General features: G+C 42.7%; 1 long non-coding RNA gene across 1 annotated transcript; it reads left to right on the top strand.

Moving 5' to 3' along the window:
- Positions 1–4,774: 4,774 nt before the first annotated feature.
- On the top strand, positions 4,775–7,556 carry LOC123489696. Its single transcript, XR_006660601.1, has 3 exons — positions 4,775–4,845; positions 5,273–5,409; positions 7,487–7,556. It is a non-coding gene; the product is annotated as an uncharacterized LOC123489696 (long non-coding RNA).
- The last annotated feature ends 436 nt before the right edge of the window (positions 7,557–7,992 follow it).

Raw genomic sequence — 7,992 nt, forward strand, 5'->3', positions numbered from 1 at the left:
GGAGATGTAATGTCCCGAGCTACCACAGTAGAGGCAGCAGTTGGTCTTACGTCTATGTTGACGCTCCTCCTTGGTTAACCCGTGCCGCCCCACTTGCATGGGTTCAGAATCGGGAGAGGGACCTCTCCACTAATCCTTTGTGGTGGAGAATGATCGACGTGTTCTGGTCCACCACCCGACCCGACTGGGAACTGAGAAGCTGATCGATTGGACGGACCCCATTGCTTCTCCCTCCTTCCGCTCTCGGACTCGATTATCCACCCGAATAGACAAGGCTACCAAGCTGTCCAGGTCACTAGGCTCCGGATAGAGATCAACTCATCCTTGAGCTGCTCCGACAGACCCTGGTAAAAGGCCGCTTGCAGAGACTCCTCATTCCACCCACTCTCCACAGCCAACGTCTTGAACTCGATCACGAAGTCGGCCACGCTGCGAGTTCCTTGGTGAAGCGAAAACAGGCGCCTAGCTGCGTCCCTCCTCGGACGGAATGGTCGAAAAGCTTCCTCATCTCGGCCGTGAACCCCTGGTATGAAGCCATGCAGGGGTCTTGTCGTTCCCAAACGGCTGAAGCCCACTCAGCGCTCGACCACGCAGCAACTCAATCACAAAGGCTATCCTAGCCTTGTCTGTGGCATAAGAGTAGGGCTGTAGATCGAACACTAACCCACACTGCATAAGGAAAGAACGGCATCCTCCCAGCTCCCCCTCATATTTATCCGGCGTCGGAACCTTGGGCTCACGGAAGGACACCGCTCCAGACGCGGCAGGCGAGATGGGTGAAACCGGTAGTGGATCCTCCACCGGAAACTTGCGCTGGTTCTGGACCTCCGTCAGACCGGTAGAAAGGTTCCGAACTGCCAACGCGATCTCCTGTAGCTCCGTGCTATGATGGCCCAACATCTTCTCCTGATGGGTAATGGCATGGCGAACAGAGTCCAGGTCCGCTGGGTTCATTACTGGCCGGATCGTTCTGTCACGAGTTACAAAGCCAGAACCCAGAAGCAGACCAGGACAAGGTAAGTTGAAACGAAGGTGAGTGTTTATTTACAAATTCAAGAGTGATGCTGAATAATCCAGGGAACAGAGCGGGCGGCGTTGATTAGTTGTTGGGGGTGCAGTGGTTGATCCAATCATGGCTCGGCAGCCGCCGACCACCAGGCAGAGGTTGGATGAAGGTTCCGGACGAGTGATGTTCATGGCTAACGATCCGGCAGGGAATGGATGTTAGGCCAGAGCCTAAGAAGGGTGATGATCAGGACCAGGTGTGCAGATTGCTGATGGGATGCAGGTGCGGAAATCAAGAGAGCTCCCCGGAGCGTTCCAGAACCCTCGGGAAACTGGAGATCCCGAGCAGAAAAACTAGTCCACAGACAGGACCCGACTCAGACTGCCGGGATCGTTACAATATCAGCAATGGTTACTGAAAGGCTCAATATTTTTCTAATCACCAATTGCAACATTTCTATAAAATGTGTAAACCAGACACTGAACTAATGGCTACAAAATGATTAGGTAACATATTTCAATAAATCACTTGTAAGGTTAGAGTGTATAAGTTTAAATCACGATAGTCAGGGACAGAAGCAGTGGTGGAAAAACACTCAATTGTCATACTTGAGTAAAAGTAAAGATATCTTGATAGAAAAGGACTCAGGTAAAAGTAAAAGTCACCCAGTAAAATACTACTTGAGTAAAAGTCTAAAAGTATCTGGTTTTAAATTTACAGTGGTGGAAAAAGTACTCAATTGTCATACAAACAAACCAGACCATACGATTTAAAAACTAATCATTTACAAACGCAGTATTTGTGTTTATTGAGTCCACCAGATCAGAAGCAGTAAGGATTACAACTCGTTATATTGATAGGTGCGTGAATTGGACCATAATTCTGTACTGCCTGAGCATTCTAAATCTAAAGAGTACTTTTAGGTGTCAGGGAAAATGTATGGGAGTAAAAAGTACATATTTACTTTAGGAATGTAGTGGAGTAAAAGTAAATGTTGTCAAAAATATCAATAGTGAAGTACAGATACCCCAAAATACAACTTAAGTAGTACTTTAAAGTATTTTTTATTAAGTACTTTACACCACTGGACAGAAGAGATTAATCACCCATGTTCCTTTTTAGAGATCCTCAACAAATCACAGAGCACACCTTTCAACTTAGCTTGCTGAGCATTGCTATGCAACAGACTATTACAGGTGGCAACTATAAAACCAATATGCTACCAGTACCAGATTTGGATCTCTTGGAATTGTATTATTTCCCAGTTCTGTATGACCAATTTAATAAATATGTAGTTCTGCTATTTGTGACATTGTTGTTTCAATGATGAGTCAGTCTAGTTAAATCATTAGATGTGATAGCAAAAATGTATTTTTAAGATGAGATCCACCCAATGATGTTCCATTGTTGTTTGATAGTCATTTTCAATGAGCATGTGAACATTCCAACTTGTTTCAACATTCCTTTATCAGCATGTGAACATTCTATTGCATAGACCCCATAGAACAAGATATATAAAAGTGTGAAAAACTCAGAAAAGCTATTATTTTGGAGTGGCTATAATATATCAATTTGATCAGGGGCTTGTGGGGAACAATATAATACAATCAAACCTTTGCCACCTCAAAGTGGATATTTTTTTCAGCCGGCCCATGGACTAAATAAGGTTAGGACTGCATGGAGGGGAAGCTAATCCTTGATCTGTACCTAGGGGAAACCATACTATGGGGCCTTTTACTGTCAACTGATATCATCTGACTGTTCTTTTGTCACCTGAGTCATGTGACCATAGTCTTTTTTTATATCATGCGACAAATGGCAGTGTAAACAATTTTCTTGCACAATTGTTGACAGAATAGCAATATGTGTGTCCTCACTACGCCCACTGAGACTTGGAAAAGCATGCATAGTTTATTAGGCTACAGATCGAATAATTTATTTAGAACTTCACAGGGTGGTGAAATTGCACAGTGATGAGCTTGATGCTAATTTCCTATAAATATTGTATGCTGGTGACATGATGATCAGTGCTTGGCTGCCATTCTTATTGACAAATAAAAATGATCTCGCTCCTATCCATAATATTATCATTTACCCTCTGCACTGTATCTGCGAGCTGTTGGCTAGAGCATGTGCCAAGACCATAGTGGACATATTTACTGTTGTTGCAACACTTGTTGTGGCAAAACCATCAACAGAGTTAAATATGGGATGGAAACACATAGAACCTCTGTTTTTTATTGTCACGAATGTCGGCCAGAGTCAAGCGCAGGACACAGAATGAGATGAAGAATCACTTTACTGAGTAGTAAAGAAATACAAGGAAAACCCTCCAAAACAACAAAGGAGGAGCAAAACCCGCTCACAAAATGACACTCGTACATACAATAAACACGCACACCAAACAGTGGACGTGAACAGGTTAAATAGGAAGACAAACTAACATAATAGGGAACAGGTGTGCAACAACAGACAACAATCAAATGAACATAGAAACATATAACTCCGGTGACGACGAACGCCGAAGCCTGCCCGAGCCAGAAGGAAGGGCAGTCGCGGCAGAATCCGTGACATTTATTTGGTAAATGAAAAGTTATACGACAAAGTGCTTTTCATGTGCACTACATAATTACGAACAGCTTTGTATTCGCAACAAGCCAGTTCGATGGAAACACACCGCTGACAATAAAATGTGCATATTTTTTTTGTGCAGATATTAATATATTAGCTTGGAAATCTTTCAACAAATGGATTGAATGTTTGCTGAGCCGAGCCTAAGCCCTGTTGGTAATTACAATGCTAATTGTACACTGCATGAAGGGGTATATGTACAGTATGCATATGTTTATATGACGTGTATATACCTGGGTCCCACAAAATGTGTGTTTAATTTAGGAGGAGAATTTGGCTCTGTTGAAGGATGGTGCTTCAGAGAAAGATGCTGAGCAGAGCCTATGGAGAATATATGTTTGCTGAGCAGAGCCTATAACAATGTCATTACAATGTTAATTGTATATATCTGCACACGTTAATACCATGTATACACCTGGGTCCCACAGACTTTGTGTTATTTTGGGAGGAGAGTTTAGCTGTGTTGAAGGATGGCGCGTCAGAGAAAGACAAGTCACGCCACCCAAGACTCACACATGAAGTGGAGGGAAGACTTCCTGACCAGACTTCAAGCAGCCGGCATCGACCAGGAGATGGTGAGCGGGGCTAAGGGACAGGTTGTTTACATTTACTAGAACCCTGAGTTTTGTGACCAGACTAGGAAAAACTCTGAGCCCTAGTTATAGCCCATAGTTATAGCCTATAACCAGGGCCCAGAGTTTTTCCTGATCAGGTCATGTAATCTGGAAAAACTCCTGCCCCAATAAATGACACATCTCCCATGATAAACAACTGCTCCCATACCAGTCATGGTTCTTCTGTGAGCTGCACACTCCAGGATTCAGCTGGAAAGAGAAAGACATTATCAATATATAGACGGCTTCCAGAGAGCTTGTCTTCCAAGTAATTTACTTAGCCCTTTCTACTGGGTGCTTGAATCAACAATAATATCAGTGCATAATACCATATAATTGTATTATACAAACAATGTAAAAGGTGTGATAAACATTTTTCTTTTTTATTACATTATACTATTTTTATAGTCCAGAATCAGTGGAAATAAATCATTGGTATATTCAATTTCTAAACATGCATTGTCAGTGATTTCTGTTTTCCTGTAGAGGGAAGCTCTTCAAGCTAAGAAGAAGATCTCCTATGTGCTCCTGAGCGCCCCCTGGAGTGTCCTTTGCTACTACGCTGAGGAGATCAGTCTCCGGGTCCCTCTGCAGGTCAGTCAGTCAGTTGACTCAGTTCTTATGTTTCTACTCTCCTGTCACATATCAAGAGATTTAGACCTTTGGTGTTAGGGTCAATTCAGCTTTCAATTCAGTCAATTCAGGAAGTGAATTGAAATTAAATTAATCAATTGAAAAAATGCACATAGAAATGTTGAGTTCATGAATTGAATTTCAATTCACTAGCCAACCTTCTGGAGAACTACTGAACAGGCTTTTGCTTTAGTCATGTTCTAACACACCAGATTCAGCTAATCAAGGTCCTGTTGATAGAACAGCAACTGGGTAAGCAAAAGCCTTCATACCCAGTGGCTCTCCAGGAGGAGGGTTGGTCACTCTTGCTTCAGGGTGCTTAATCTCACATGTTGACAAAGTTAAACAAATGAGACACAAGGACATAACGGTGCTGCATATTCCTCAGATGGTAACCACACCAAACTACAACTGGTCAGAGAGGACACTAGAGAAAACAAAAATCCCAAACCTCATGAGCCAAGATGTGCCCAACCTGCCCCCGGACTATTACACCTGCCAGTTTCGCACCAACAAACTGGAAAGGTACTTTAAAATCCTAAATGCTTTGCTTAGCACCTGCTATCATTCAAACCACACTAAATTATTGGCATTTCCACAACTAAATATATTCCTGAAACAGTTCAATCAAAATGCCTGGCTTGGGGGGGTAAAAACAAAATGACCTATTTAGATTTTCCCAGCAAGACACTAGTCCAGTTTTAAAACCAATTTACTGGTTTTGTACAAAGAAAACCCCTTCTATAAAGTATCATTCCCTCAGGCCATGCTGTTTTGCCCGAAGGTGAAAAGGCATGATGTGTACATTCAGGCTTAAATGGTGTCAAATACATGGTAAATAAATACTGGCAGCCTCAACGTTGAGTCTAAACACACAGTGTTGTGTTTGAGTTGCAGGTGTTGCTACAGATAGGTGGGACCTAGGCAACAGTGGAGTATATCCAATACTTAACTTCAAAGCCTGCCATATACTGTACATACAGTGGGGCAAAAAAGTATTTAGTCAGCCACCAATTGTGCAAGTTCTCCCACTTAAAAAGATGAGAGAGGCCTGTAATTTTCATCATAGGTACACGTCAACTATGACAGACAAATTGAGAAAAAAAATTCCAGAAAATCCCATTGTAGGATTTTTAATGAATTTATTTGCAAATTATGGTGGAAAATAAGTATTTGGTCACCTACAAACAAGCAAGATTTCTGGCTCTCACAGACCTGTAACTTCTTCTTTAAGAGGCTCCTCTGTCCTCCACTCGTTACCTGTATTAATGGCACCTGTTTGAACTTGTTATCAGTATAAAGACACCTGTCCACAACCTCAAACAGTCACACTCCAAACTTCACAATGGCCAAGACCAAAGAGCTGTCAAAGGACACCAGAAACAAAATTGTAGACCTGCACCAGGCTGGGAAGACTGAATCTGCAACAGGTAAGCAGCTTGGTTTGAAGAAATCAACTGTGGGAGCAATTATTAGGAAATGGAAGACATACAAGACCACTGATAATCTCCCTCGATCTGGGGCTCCATGCAAGATCTCACCCCGTGGGGTCAAAATGATCACAAGAACGGTGAGCAAAAATCCCAGAACCACACGGGGGGACCTAGTGAATGACCTGCTGAGAGCTGGGACCAAAGTAACAAAGCCAACCATCAGTAACACACTACGCCGCCAGGGACTCAAATCCTGCAGTGTGAGACGTGTCCCCTTGCTTAAGCCAGTACATGTCCAGGCCCGTCTGAAGTGCATTTGGATGATCCAGAAGAGGATTGGGAGAATGTCATATGGTCAGATGAAACCAAAATATAACTTTTTGGTAAAAACTCAACTCGTCATGTTTGGAGGACAAAGAATGCTGAGTTGCATCCAAAGAACACCATACCTACTGTGAAGCATGGGGTTGGAAACATCATGCTTTGGGGCTGTTTTTTCTGCAAAGGGACCAGGACGACTGATCCGTGTAAAGGAAAGAATGAATGGGGCCATGTATCGTGAGATTTTGAGTGAAAACCCTCCTTCCATCAGCAAGGGCATTGAAGATGAAACGTGGCTGGGTCTTTCAGCATGACAATGATCCCAAACACACCGCCGGGCAACGAAGGAGTGGCTTCGTAAGAAGCATTTCAAGGTCCTGGAGTGGCCTAGCCAGTCTCCAGATCTCAACCCCATAGAAAATCTTTGGAGGGGAGTTGAAAGTCTGTGTTGCCCAGCGACAGCCCCAAAACATCACTGCTCTAGAGGAGATCTGCATGGAGGAATGGGCCAAAATACCAGCAACAGTGTGTGAAAACCTTGTGAAGACTTACAGAAAACGTTTGACCTGTGTCATTGCCAACAAAGGGTATATAACAAAGTATTGAGAAACTTTTGTTATTGACCAAATACTTATTTTCCACCATCATATGCCAATAAATTCATTAAAAATCCTACAATGTGATTTTCTGGAATTTTTTTCTAATTTTGTCTGTCATAGTTGACGTGTACCTATGATGAAAATTACAGGCCTCTCTCATCTTTTTAAGTGGGAGAACTTGCACAATTGGTGGCTGACTAAATACTTTTTTTCCCCACTGTATGTATGACCACCTGGCTGTGTCTACAGGTTTCTGGGCAGTGAGAATAAGGAGATGTTCTTCAAGACTACCCAAAGACACCAAGTAGTGAGTTTGCCATTTCAACTTGATTCTTCAAATATGATCAATATCTTGCAGTAAAAGCGTCACCAATACAATATTTCAAGGAAACACAGCCATGCAGATTCTGCCACACAAATGTGGATCTCTCTACTCTTACGGTAACGCTCTATCTAGCCGCCTCCTACACCTAGCTGCAGACATCATTGCTCCCCCTTAACATCTATTTTTAACCTCACGCTTGACGTTAAGGAAATCCCGAAATTATGGAAATCTGCTTTTGTACTGCCTCTCCTGAAAGGTGGAGATCCTTTGCTACTTGACAACTATCGACCCATATCAAAATTGTCTTACTGTCTAAGGTACTGCAGTCCTTAGTTAGTAGGCAGCTGAAGGCCTACCTCCAAGAAAACAACATCTTAAATGGAATGCAATCAGGTTTTAGGTCTGGCCACAGCACTGTTTCAGCAACATT

Source organism: Coregonus clupeaformis, unplaced genomic scaffold, assembly GCF_020615455.1.
Source record: "Coregonus clupeaformis isolate EN_2021a unplaced genomic scaffold, ASM2061545v1 scaf3207, whole genome shotgun sequence".
NCBI classification, from domain to species: Eukaryota; Metazoa; Chordata; class Actinopteri; order Salmoniformes; family Salmonidae; genus Coregonus; species Coregonus clupeaformis.